Consider the following 13,629-nt stretch of genomic DNA (forward strand, 5'->3'; position numbering starts at 1 on the left):
AGTGTTGACTGGGAGAGGAGAGTGCCCCCTACTGAGCCCCCACCCCGCTCCCTGCAATACGGCACGCCTTAGGACCACACTATCATTGGGGCCACCACTGACTTCGAGGGGAGAGCACCCCCTACTGAGCCCCCCCACCCTGCTTCCTGCAATACAGCATCCTCTAGCACTGCACAGGGTCATTGGGGTCAGCACTGACTCTGAGGGTGGTGCTCCTGCCTCACTCCCTGCACTTACTATTCCTTGAAAATCTCTGCCAGGAGCTGAATCCGCCCAGCTGGGGTAATCCAGGGAGATATGCCTAGTAGCAGCCCGAGGAGATCTCCCCAGCGTGCACTTATCATGTAATTAACTAACTCATCCTCCCAGAGCACTTTCAATGGAATTCAGGTGCCAATTGTTATTGTTGTTATTGTCACTGTGGAGGGAGACGATCAGGAACAGGAAGGCGTATGGATGCCTGGGGAGAAGGGTGCTGGCTGATGGTCTTTCCCGCTGAAGGGATCTGAGCAACCCCCCATGGAGGAGTTATGTCATTAAATCTGCCTGAGGCCCCCCATGAGGCCCCCAGGGCTGGTGAAGACCCAGGATTTTCCAGCAGGTCAGAAAATGGGGACATTTGCACAAGAATTTGTCTCTTTTCCCCACCAACTTATTTTTGAAATTTTCCGGCCTGCTCTGTCCAGGTGAGAATCTGCCCGTGGCCAATGCGGCCAGCTCTTGCGATTTCATCCTGAGATTTGCAAGGTTCTTCATGCCTCGGCTTCTGGAATTGTGATGTAGCAGCAGGACCTCGGCTTTTATTTGAATAGAAAGTTAGTTTCTAGCACTTGTGGCTGAAGAGAAAAACATGGACTGAGTGCGACCCTTGAGCTCCAAACCAGGGGACAAAGAACCCAACATTCACTAGTTTTAAAATAATCTCATGATTTTAAACCAATCTCACAACTTTTGGGCCTGGACTCCTGATTTGGTACCATTTGGGGCTGGCAGTGCTGCATGTCCCTCTGTGCCCGGCCATAGGGACCAGCGCACTCCTGACCTCCGGACTCAAGCAGAGCCACTCGCTACCTCTAGGGAGAAGCCTGCCCCGAGGATGCCCCCCAGTACAAAACACCGGAGCCCATCTGGATTTCAGTGGGATGAGCAGTGTTGGCCGCATGCTGGGCCTCCTGAACTGTGGGGAGTTTCGCTTGGAGAAACAAAAGGAGACCGGGAATCTTGTCTGTTCAGCCCCGGCTGCTGGAGCGGCCCTGCGAGCCCCAGCTGAGCAGCTCTGCTGGTGCCTATACAAACCAGGCTGCATGTCTCCCTTCCCAATCCCATCCAAACCATTCCTGCTGGTACCAGTGTGGACAGGCCCAGCTCTCCACTAATGGACAGGAAGTGGGTAGGACTCACCTGGGCAGCACCTGGCACCTCGCTGGTAGGGCTGATGTTAGAATTAAGGGGGACTCCTGTGGGGTGGGCACTGAGACCACGAGGAAGCAACTGGAGAGGATGAGGAGGGCGGGAAGTGTTATTGGGAAAATGCCCCAGGGCTGCCCATATCCCATTATCAGGCACGTTGATCCCTGTATGTGGGATGGTGCAGGACTGCAGCCCCTTCCCCCCCCCCCCCCCCGAGCCTGCTGGTTTCAGAGGCTGAGGTGTGATTTGAACACTGAAGGAAGCAGGCAGGAGGGACCTTGGCTAGGATTGTTTCATCTCAGGGCTTGTCTTCTTCTTCAAGCCGTAGTTCCATCTACGTGGGGCCAGCTCTTTGAGTCCTTCTTCTCCATTGCAGTCGATCTCAGAGCAGTTCCCCAGAAACTCCACAGCTAATCAGTCCTTTTGGGTGACACTGCAGTGGGGCCTGCTCCATCCCCACCCTCTGCTGCCCAGAAACCAATCAGATGCTCCAGTGGATGGCACCTCCACCTTAGTTCTTTATAGTCCCGTCATCAACCCCAACACAGTCTTGTGCAGCAGTGGTTTCTTGTGCTTTCCCACAGGACCAGAGGGGACCAGAGCTCTCCCTCCTGTGGGATCTGAGAGCATACTAGGCTTAGCTAAGCCAATCCTCTTCCTCCTGTTACCGGCACCCAGTGCCAGAGGCAAGCAACAGCAGGGGGTTCGCTGCCCGGTATGCATCACCCAATAATCACAATGGGGTGGAGAAGCAGAAAAGTTTATTTGAAGCTTCAAAGAAGGTACAGGGAGAATAGAATCTCAAATCCTGCACACAGAGCAGGAAGTTATGTAGGCTTTTATACATCCTTTCTTCAGCATACTTATCCAATAGCAAGCTGCCCTAAGTATCCATATAGCCAGCCAATCCAGTTACCAGCTAGTTCCCTTGTTCTCTGTACCAGCTGTTAAATCATACATAAAGCTGCTTTATTCAGCATTGTTCTTCCATATCTGTCTTGTTTGGCCTTGTTTAGTTTCAGGCAGTCTGACTCTGCAAGATATTGTTGCAGATCCTCAGCATAACTGCTGCGAGTGCCTCCAGGCGGGGGGGCCAAGGACACTTGGGCCTAGTGCGCATAACTGCTGCGAGTGCCTCCAGGCGGGTGGGGGGGCCAAGGACACTTGGGCCTAGTGCGAGGGGGCTTCATCGACACTCGTGGTCTTCCATCGCCTCAAGTTACCTAGTGGCTATGCCCCAGTGTCCCCAAAACTCCCCACCCTCCTTCCTTCCTTCCTGTGTCTTCTTTTACAGCCCTCAGCTAATGGCCCCCAGACTGATCAGCTAGTTTTCCCCGGGGGTGCTCCACCCCAGCTCAGCCCTGAGGCCCTGCCCCCACTCCGTTTCTTCCCCCAAGGCCTCACCCTTGCCCCACCTCTTTCCTCCCTCACTTCTCCCACTCCCCCCAGCACCTCTCATCCACTGCCAAACAGCTGATCAGTGGCAGGCAGGAGGCACGGAGCGGGGAGCTGAGCACCCACTATTTTTCCTGCTCCAGGGTGCCACTCTCAGGACATTTTCTGTTAGTGTCTGGAGCACTGACGCGAACGCAAAGGTGATTTGTGCCAAGCCTACATATGCTCCGACTCTTACTACAAACTGTTCACTTCCTCCACATGGCCGTCTGACTGTGGTGACAGCATCTTGTGCATGTCCTGGACGAGTCTGACAGTCTCCAGGTACCTGTTTCATTCTCATACACCACCTGATGCTTAATGGACCAGAATAGCTGCCCCTGTGGACACAATAGAGTCCACAGAGGGAGCTCTTCCAGAGCAGCTGATTTCACCATAGCTGTCAGTCAGTTTCCCTGTGTAGACAACCCTCAGAAAGGAGGGACATAGCAATGGAGCTCTGGACATTCTCACCACAGGATGGGTGCCAGGAAACTCACGGTCCTCAGGCCAGATTCACAGGAGTATTTAGGCACCTAATGATGCAGGTAGGCACCTAGTGGCATTTGCAAAAGCACCTGGGTGAGTTAGGCCCCTCAGCCTGATTGATTTCAATGGGAATTAGGCACATAGGAGTAAAGACCCCCCCCAGGGACTAGATCCACAAAGTGGCTTAGCCATTGCAATGCTGAACTCCTCGGCACCCTGCTGCACATTGGGATCCTCAGTGCTGAGCTGTGCACCCAGGCTGCCCGTACAATGCATGGGGAGAGTTGGGCACCAAAGGAGGGGATCCTCTGACACCCGCAAGCTGAGCAGGGAGCCCCCTAAACTGGCCAGGAGCGAAGTGTGAAGGGATGGGATTTAGGGCCCAGATCCACAAAGGGATGTAGGCACCTAACTCCCATTGACCTAGGTCATTGGCTGATGGGCTGGATGGAGGCACCTCTCTCTACTCAGGTGTCTTAGCCGTGAACCCGCTGCAGGAGTTAGGTGCCTGAGCCAGGTCCGCCCATTCTCATGAAAGAGGGAAACAAACCCCAGCCTGTTGTAGCCAACAGCCCAGCATTTAGGACACTCACCTGGGAGAGCCACATTCAAACACCTGCTCTACCTGATTTGGAGTGAGGAATGAACACATCTCCTGCTCCCAGCTGAGGGCCCCAACCACTGGGCTATTGGCTATGCTAGAGTGAGGCTCTCTCTGCCAGGAAACACGGCCTGCAGCAGAGCCAGTCTCTGGCAACCTAACGAGCGCAGCTGGCCTGTAGCGGGCTCCCTAGTTGGCTACCCTGCCTGATTGGTGGGGAGAGTGGCAGACTGACTCTTCTGCCCAGCAGCAGTAGCGGTTCATGGGCTGCTCAATGCATTTGTCCACAGCTGAGATAGTTCCCGCAGCTGCTTGTTTCCTGCGTTGTTCCAGGCAGGCCCCTGCTTGGACCCAGCCCTACCCCTGCCCTGCCTCACTCCAGGTGCCCTGGTTCTGACCCTCGGCTCCAATTTCTGACTTTGGCTCTGAGCTGGGCTCCAATTCCTGGCTACGGACGCCTGCTCCAGCTGTTAGGTCTGACTCCTGCTCTGAGCAGACTGCCCATGTCCTGGTCACTGACAGTTGGCTCAGCCCCAGCACAAGCCCTAGGAGAGCTAGAGCTGTAACAGCGAGCATGGATCCTGCAAAGGCCAATCTCTCTCTGACAGACAGAGTGGGAGCCCTACAGACTTTGCAGGCCCAAGCTGCCATCCTGCAGACCCAGAATGATGTCCTGTAAGCTCCAGCTGTGCCACCATCAACTCCTCCCCCGCCCCCTGCAAACGGCTCCCTCTGTCTGGCAAGCTTCATGGTGATTGTGACAAATTTCGTGGGTTCCTAAGTTAGGGTTGCCAACTATCCAATCACATAAACCCAAACACCCTTGCCCGCCCCTGCCCCGCCCCTTCCCCAAGGTCCTGCCCCACTCACTCCATCCCCTCTCCCTCCATCACTCACTCTACCCCACCTTCACTCACTTTCAGCAGGCTGGGGCAGGGGGTTGGGGTGTGGGAGTGGGTGCAGGGTACAGGCTCTAGGAGGGAGTTTGGGTGCAGGAGGGGGCTCAGGGCTGGGCAGGGGGTTGGGGTGCTGGAGGGGGTTTCGGGTGCTGGCTCTGGGAGAGGGCTCAGGGCTGGGGCGGGGGTAGGGGTGGGGGAGGGGGTGAGTGGTGCAGGCTTCAGCTGGGAGGTATTTACCTCGGATGGCTCCCAGTTGGTGGCACAGCGGGGCTAAGGCAAGCTCCCTGTCTGCCCTGGCCCTGTGCTGCTCCTGGAAGTGGCTGGCAGATCTCTGCGGCCCCTGCGGGGACAGGGAGCTCTGCGTGCTGCCCCTGCCTGCAGGTACTGCCCCCGCAGCTCCCATTGGCCGCAGTTCCTGGCCAATGGGAGCTGTGGAGTCGGCGCTCAGGGAGGGGGCAGTGCACAAAGACCCCTAGGCCCCCCCTGCACCTAGGGGCTGCAGGGACATGCCAGCTGCTTCTGGAAGCAGTGTGAGGCCAGGGCAGGCAGGGAGCCTACTTTAGTCCTGTTGCGCCGACAGACTTTTAGCGGCCTAAACTCTCCTGGTTTGGCTTCAGTAGCCTCCAGGCGATAGAGCCCGATTCCAGGAGACTCCTGGGAAAACCAGGAGGGTTGGCAACCCTATGACCTAAATCAGTGTCAGCTCCTGTTTCTGCTACGCCCACAGTCATATCCCACTGACCAAGCCCGGGTGAGATTAATTGTCAGCCTGCTTCCCATGGAGGCCCTGGCTTGGGCACCTCCACTCCTGGGAAAATCAAGCCCACGTCTGGGACAATTTGAGGACTTTGTCAGAGCTAAGGCAGCGATCTTTGATGACCCCTGCCATGAGGACATGGCGGAAGTCACTCTTCAGGGGTTGTGGCAGGGACACCAGAGTCCAAGCACTTGGTAGTGGACATCGAGTGGCATGAGGCCACTCAGCATTATTATGTCTGGCACGGCCTCATCCGTGGTATTAAAGATGAACTGGCACAGGAGGAGTCCGCATCCAGCCTGGATGCCTTAGTCAACCTTTGCATCAAGATTTACGACCACCTGACCAAATGCTGCCATGGAAAAAGATGGTCCTCCTGGCTCCAGCCAGCCCTCATGGCTCTGCCCCACCCCCCTCACCCGTCCTGTCTCCATCTCCCAAACACATGCAAGTCGATCAGGTCCAGCCCCACCTCTCCAATGTGGAGAAGAATTGACACAGAACATCGGGCCTATACTGCAGGCCACCAAGTCAAGCTGCCCTGCCTAGGTCCAATCTGCACCCAGGTCAGGAAACACCAAGCCCCAGCTGCAATAGGAAGGTCTGAGCTGGGCTGGTGTCCTTCTCTTTTCCCCAACAGTCCACACCAACACTCATCCTCCAGTGCCCTGGTGATGGCCAATCAGTACCCAACACATCTTTAACTCCCTCTCCAGCACCCTGTGATGTCCAACACCAACTTATAGGGTGCTGGTGGACTTGGGTGCCTCAGGCAATTTCATGGATCTGGAGTTTGCCCAAGCACACAATATCTCCTCCCAGTGCAAGGACTCCCCAAGTTAGTGAAGTCCATAGATGGGTCATGCCTTTCTATAGGATTGGTCACCCACCAGACAGCTTTCTTAGAGATAATTACCCCTTGAGGCCACTGAGAAACCCTCCAGTATGGGCTAAGTCATGTACCACATGCATGTTGTCACTGGCATCCTGTGGCTCATTGCACATGACCCACATGTCTGCTGGCAGTCAGGCACAGTACGCTTTGACTCCCCATCTTGCCGACAATCCTGTTTCCCAGAGCTGACCTTGGACCAGCAACTCTTTATGGCTTACTCGGTCCTTCAAAGAATTCAGAGATAGTCCAGTTAAATATCAACTTTATGCTGACATGTTCAACAAAAAGAAAGCCAACACCTTACCACCTCATCACGGCTATGCCCATCCCAATGAGCTCCATCTGGGAGCAGAGATTCCTTTCAGATGCATTTACTCCTTCTCTGAACCCAAACTACAAGTACTCTGGACCTATCTAGAGAAAAACTTGCAGAAGGGATTCATTTGCCCTCTACATCCCCATGAGGGGCCACAATCTTTATCGAGATGAAGGCTTTGGCCTTTTGTGGACTACTGAGTGCTGAACAAGATTACAAACTGAAACTCGTCCCCTTACCACTGATTAATGAGCTGTTCAAAAGCTCTGCTCTGCCAAGGTCTTCATAAAGTTGGACCTCCAAGGAGCTTATAACCTGGTGAGGATCCAGAAAGGAGATGAATGGAAGAGAGACTTTCATACCAGGTATGGTCGCTTTGAGCATTTGGTCATGCTGTTTGGGCTGTGCAACACCCCAGCAACTTTCCAGTATTTCATAAATGACATATTTAGGGACATACTAGACCAATTTTTCATTATTTATTCTTAAAAACATCCTCATTTTCCCTGAAAGTCAGGCCCTCCACAATTATCATGTGCTCACTGTCTTGGAGAGATTCTGCCAAAATTACATTTATGCAAAGCTCAAGAAATACAAGTTTGATAGGCTACTGTAGAATTCTTGGGATATATTGTCTTTCCCAAGTTATTTACCATGGACCTATGTAAGGTGGTAGCAATAATCAACTGGGCATCACCCAAGCACGTATGCATAGTTTAGCAATTCCTGGGGTTTGTCAATTTTTGTAGGTGGTTTATTAAAGAATTCTCTATGGTTGCAGCCATAGTGGCATTCTTGCAAAAAGGGGCCTGGTTCACCTGGTCTATGGAGGTTCATTTGGCCTTTCATTGACTATAGAGGGCATTCACCTTGGCACCTGTCCTGATTGACCCAGATCCCATTAAACCATTTAGGAACAAGGCCAATGCCTTGAACTTTGCCATTGGTGCAGTATGGCAACATGTGGGCCTCCACAACCAACCCCACCCCTTTCCTGTGCTTTCTTTCTTGGAAGCTAACCCTTGCTGAGAAAAATTACAATATTTAGAACAAGGAGGTACCAGTTATCAAGGTGGACTATGAGGGGTGAAACCATCTTGCAGAAGGAATCCAATTCCCAATCCAATAAACCATAAGAACCTGGAGTACCTACAGATTGCTAGAGGCCTTAACCAATGTCAGATCCACTGGTATCAGTTTTTCACTCACTTTGAATTTTTGGTAACCTATTACTCAGGGACAGGAAACTGGAAGGTGGAAGCCCTCTCCAACAAAATGTTGAATCTGGTGAAAGGCCCTCTGCCACCATGTTCAAGGGCGTGAAGGGGATGATCAACAGCAGTCCAATGTCCTCCATCTGTTCTTTGCTCCCCAATGACCTGTTTGCAAGCCAGATCCACCAAATCCTGAATGATGCAGGTACTCAACTCGCCTTCGAGTTCCAAGTACAGAATCACAAGGATTGTCTTCATGTTCCACGGGGACAAGAAAAGGTTATTCACTTTGTGCGGTAACTCAGTTGCACATGCGCCTCTCAAGCCCTTCATCGGAGATTTTTAGTTAGTGGTGTAGGCCTTGCTGGAGCCCTAAGCTAAGTTTCACTTCAAGTGACTTCCAAGCAGTATCCCCAGATGGAGGAGGAAGTTTCAGAATAGAGTCCAGAACTGAAGTCAGTACTGCAGAAACACGGGCTGCATCAGATCTGATGGCTTGGATCAGGACATAATATTTCAGAAACATACACATTAAAGCCCAAGTAGCCACCCTACATATTTCAGATACTGGTACATTCTTCAGTAGGCTGTGAGCCAGAGTACGCCTGGCTTTGGCAAAATAGCAACGCACCAGGATTCAGCTAACCAAGTGAGCACATTCCTGACCAGAGACAAGAGTACAAAAACACACAGATCTCTCAAGCAACCACAGGGACACTACTCAAAGAAGAAGAGGTGACTCACCTTGTGCAGTAACTGCAGTTCTTCAAGAAGTTTGTCCCTGTGAGTGCTCCACTACCTGCCCTCCTTCCTCTCTGTCTCAGGGTATGTCTACACTACGAAATTAGGTCGAATTTATAGAAGTCGTTTTTTTAGAAATCGTTTTTATATATTCGAGTGTGTGTGTCCCCACAGAAAATGCTCTAAGTGCATTAAGTGCATTAACTTGGCGGAGTGCTTCCACAGTACCGAGGCAAGCGTCGACTTCCAGAGTGTTGCACTGTGGGTAGCTATCCCACAGTTCCCGCAGTCTCTGCTGCCCATTGGAATTCTGGGTTGAGATCCCAATGCCTGATGGGGCTAAAACATTGTCGCGGGTGGTTCTGGGTACATATCATCAGTCCCCCGTTCCCTCCCTCCTTCCGTGAAAGCAGCAGCAGACAATCATTTCGCACCTTTTTTCTTGAGTTACCTGTGCAGACGCCATACCACGGCAAGCATGGAGCCCGCTCAGGTAACCGTCACCGTATGTCTCCTGGGTGCTGGCAGACGTGGTACTGCATTGCTACACAGCAGCAGCAACCCCTTGCCTTGTGGCAGCAGACGGTGCAGTAGGACTGGTAGCCGTCATCGTCATGTCCAAGGTGCTCCTGGCCACATTGGCCAGGAGCGCCTGGGCAGACATGGGTGCAGGGACTACATTAGAAGTGACTTGACCAGGTCATTCTCTTTAGTCCTGCAGTCAGTCCTATTGAACCATCTTATGGTGAGCAGGCAGGCGATACAGATTGCTAGCAGTCCTACTGTACCATCTTCTGTCAGGCAGGCAAGAGATGAGGATGGCTAGCAGTCCTACTGCACCATCTTCTGCCAAGCAGTCATGAGATGTGGATGGCATGCAGTCCTTCTGCACCATCTGCTGCCAGCCAAAGATGTAAAAGATAGATGGAGTGGATCAAAACAAGAAATAGACCAGATTTGTTTTGTACTCATTTGCTTCCCCGCCCTCCCCCATCTAGGGGACTCATTCCTCTCGGTCACACTGCAGTCACTCACAGAGAAGGTGCAGCGAGGTAAATCTAGCCATGTATCAATCAGAGGCCAGATCAACCTGCTTGTTCCAATAAGAACAATTACTTAGGTGCACCATTTCTTATTGGAACCCTCTGTGAAGTCCTGCCTGAAATACTCATTGATGTAAAGCCACCCCCTTTGTTGATTTTAATTCCCTGTAAGCCAACCCTGTAAGCCATGTTGTCAGTCGCCCCTCCCTCCGTCAGAGCAACGGCAGACAATCGTTCCGCGCCTTTTTTCTGTGCAGACGCCATACCAAGGCAAGCATGGAGGCCGCTCAGCTCACTTTGGCAATTAGGAGCACATTAAACACCACATGCATTATCCAGCAGTATATGCAGCACCAGAACCTGGCAAAACGATACCGGGCGAGGAGGCGACATCAGCGCGGTCACGTGAGTGATCAGAACATGGACACAGATTTCTCTCAAAGCATGGGACCTGCCAATGCATGCATCATGGTGCTAATGGGGCAGGTTCATGCTGTGGAACGCCAATTCTGGGCTCGGGAAACAAGCACAGACTGGTGGGACCGCATAGTGTTGCAGCTCTGGGACGATTCCCAGTGGCTGCGAAACTTTCGCATGCGTAAGGGCACTTTCATGGAACTGTGTGATTTGCTTTCCCCTGCCCTGAAGCGCATGAATACCAAGATGAGAGCAGCCCTCAGAGTTGAGAAGCAAGTGGCGATAGCCCTGTGGAAGTTTGCAATGCCAGACAGCTACCGGTCAGTTGGGAATCAATTTGGAGTGGGCAAATCTACTGTGGGGGCTGCTGTGATGCAAGTAGCCCACGCAATCAAAGATCTGCTGATATCAAGGGTAGTAACCCTGGGAAATGTGCAGGTCATAGTGGATGGCTTTGCTGCAATGGGATTCCCTAACTGTGGTGGGGCCATAGACGGAACCCATATCCCTGTCTTGGCACCGGAGCACCAAGCTGGCGAGTACATAAACCGCAAGGGGTACTTTTCAATAGTGCTGCAAGCTCTGGTAGATCACAAGGGACGTTTCACCAACATCAACGTGGGATGGCCAGGAAAGGTACATGACGCTCGCATCTTCAGGAACTCTGGTCTGTTTCAAAAGCTGCAGGAAGGGACTTTATTCCCAGACCAGAAAATAACTGTTGGGGATGTTCAAATGCCTATAGTTATCCTTGGGGACCCAGCCTACCCCTTAATGCCATGGCTCATGAAGCTGTACACAGTCAGCCTGGACAGTAGTCAGGAGCTGTTCAACTACAGGCTGAGCAAGTGCAGAATGGTGGTAGAATGTGCATTTGGACGTTTAAAGGCGCGCTGACGCAGTTTACTGACTCGCTTAGACCTCAGCGAAACCAATATTCCCACTGTTATTACTGCTTGCTGTGCGCTCCACAATATCTGTGAGAGTAAGGGGGAGACATTTATGGCGGGGTGGGAGGTTGAGGCAAATCGCCTGGCTGCTGGTTACGCGCAGCCAGACACCAGGGCGGTTAGAAGAGCACAGGAGGGCGCGGTACGCATCAGAGAAGCTTTGAAAACCAGTTTCATGACTGGCCAGGCTATGGTGTGAAAGTTCTCTTTGTTTCTCCTCGATGAAACCCCCCGCCCCTTGGTTCACTCTACTTCCCTGTAAGCTATCCATCCTCCCCTCCTCCCTTCGATCACCGCTTGCAGAGGCAATAAAGTCATTGTTGTTTCACATTCATGCATTCTTTATTCATTCATCACACAAATAGGGGGATGACTACCAAGGTAGCCCAGGACGGGTGGTGGAGGAGGGAAGGAAAATGCCACACAGCACTTTAAAAGTTTACAACTTTAAAATTTATTGAATGCCAGCCTTCTGTTTTTCGGGCAATCCTCTGTGGTGGAGTGGCTGGGTGGCCAGAGGCCCCCCCACCGCGTTCTTGGGCGTCTGGGTGTGGAGGCTATGGAGCTTGGGGAGAAGGGCGGTTGGTTACACAGGGGCTGTAGTGGCAGTCTGTGCTCCAGCTGCCTTTGCTGCAGCTCAACCATACACTGGAGCATACTGGTTTGATCCTCCAGCAGCCTCAGCATTGAATCCTGCCTCCTCTCATCACGCTGCCGCCACATTTGAGCTTCAGCCCTGTCTTCAGCCTGCCACTTACTCTCTTCAGCCCGCCACTAACTCTCTTCAGCCCGCCACCTCTCCTCCCGGTCATTTTGTGCTTTCCTGCACTCTGACATTATTTGCCTCCATGCATTCGTCTGTGCTCTGTCAGTGTGGGAGGACAGCATGAGCTCAGAGAACATTTCATCACGAGTGCATTTTTTTTTCTTTCTAATCTTCTCTAGCCTCTGGGAAGGAGAAGATCCTCTGATCATTGAAACACATGCAGCTGGTGGAGAAAAAAAAAGGGACAGTGGTATTTAAAAAGACACATTTTATAAAACAGTGGCTATACTCTTTCAGGATAAACCTTGCTGTTAACATTACATACATAGCACATGTGCTTTCGTTACAAGGTCGCATTTTGCCTTCCCCCACCGCATGGCTACCCCCTCAACCCTCCCCCCTCCCCGTGGCTAACAGCGGGGAACATCTCTGTTCAGCCACATGCAAACAGCCTAGCAGGAACGGGCACCTCTGAGTGTCCCCTGAAGAAAAGCACCCTATTTCAACCAGGTGACCGTGAATGATATCTCACTCTCCTGAGGATAACACAGAGAGATAAAGAACGGATGTTGTTTGAACGCCAGCAAACATACACTGCAATGCTTTGTTGTACAGTGATTCCCAAGTACGTGTTACTGGCCTGGAGTGGTAAAGTGTCCTACCATGGAGGACGCAATAAGGCCTTTTGCAAAGGCTTTGGGAGTACATCCAGGAGAGCCGCGAATGCCAGGGCAAATTAATCCTTTCACATGCTTGCTTTTAAACCATGTATAGTATTTTAAAAAGGTACACTCACTGGAGGTCCCTTCTCCATCTGCCGGGTCCAGGAGGCAGCCTTGGGTGGGTTTGGGGGGTACTGGCTCCAGGTCCAGGGTGAGAAACAGTTCCTGGCTGTCAGGAAAACTGGTTTCTCCGCTTGCTTGCTGTGAGCTATCTACAACCTCATCATCATCATCATCTTCTTCGTCCCCAAAACCTGCTTCCGTGTTGCCTCCATCTCCATTGAAGGAGTCAAACAACATGGCTGGGGTAGTGGTGGCTGAACCCCCTAAAATGGCATGCAGCTCATCATAGAAGCGGCATGTTTGGGGCTCTGACCCAGAGCGGCCATTCGCCTCTCTGGTTTTCTGGTAGGCTTGCCTCCGCTCCTTAAGTTTCATGCGGCACTGCTTCGGGTCCCTGTTATGGCCTCTGTCCTTCATGCCCTGGGAGATTTTGACAAAGGTTTTGGCATTTCAAAAACTGGAACAGAGTTCTGATAGCACGGATTCCTCTCCCCATACAGCGATCAGATCCCGTACCTCCCGTTCAGTCCATGCTGGAGCTCTTTTGCGATTCTGGGACTCCATCATGGTCACTTCTGCTGATGAGCTCTGCATGGTCACCTGCAGCTTGCCACGCTGGCCAAACAGGAAATGAGATTCAAAAGTTCGCGGGCCTTTTCCTGTCTACCTGGCCAGTGCATCTGAGTTGAGAGTGCTGTCCCGAGCGGTCACAATGGAGCACTCTGGGATAGCTCCGGGAGGCCAGTGCCGTCTAATTGTGTCCACAGTACCCCAAATTCGACCCGGCAAGGCCGATTTAAGCGCTAATCCACTTGTCAGGGGTGGAGTAAGGAAATCGATTTTAAGAGCCCTTTAAGTCAAAATAAAGGGCTTCATCGTGTGGACGGGTGCAGGTTAACATCGATTTAACGC

The sequence above is a fragment of the Eretmochelys imbricata genome, chromosome 24 (assembly GCF_965152235.1).
Source record: "Eretmochelys imbricata isolate rEreImb1 chromosome 24, rEreImb1.hap1, whole genome shotgun sequence".
NCBI lineage: Eukaryota > Metazoa > Chordata > Testudines > Cheloniidae > Eretmochelys > Eretmochelys imbricata.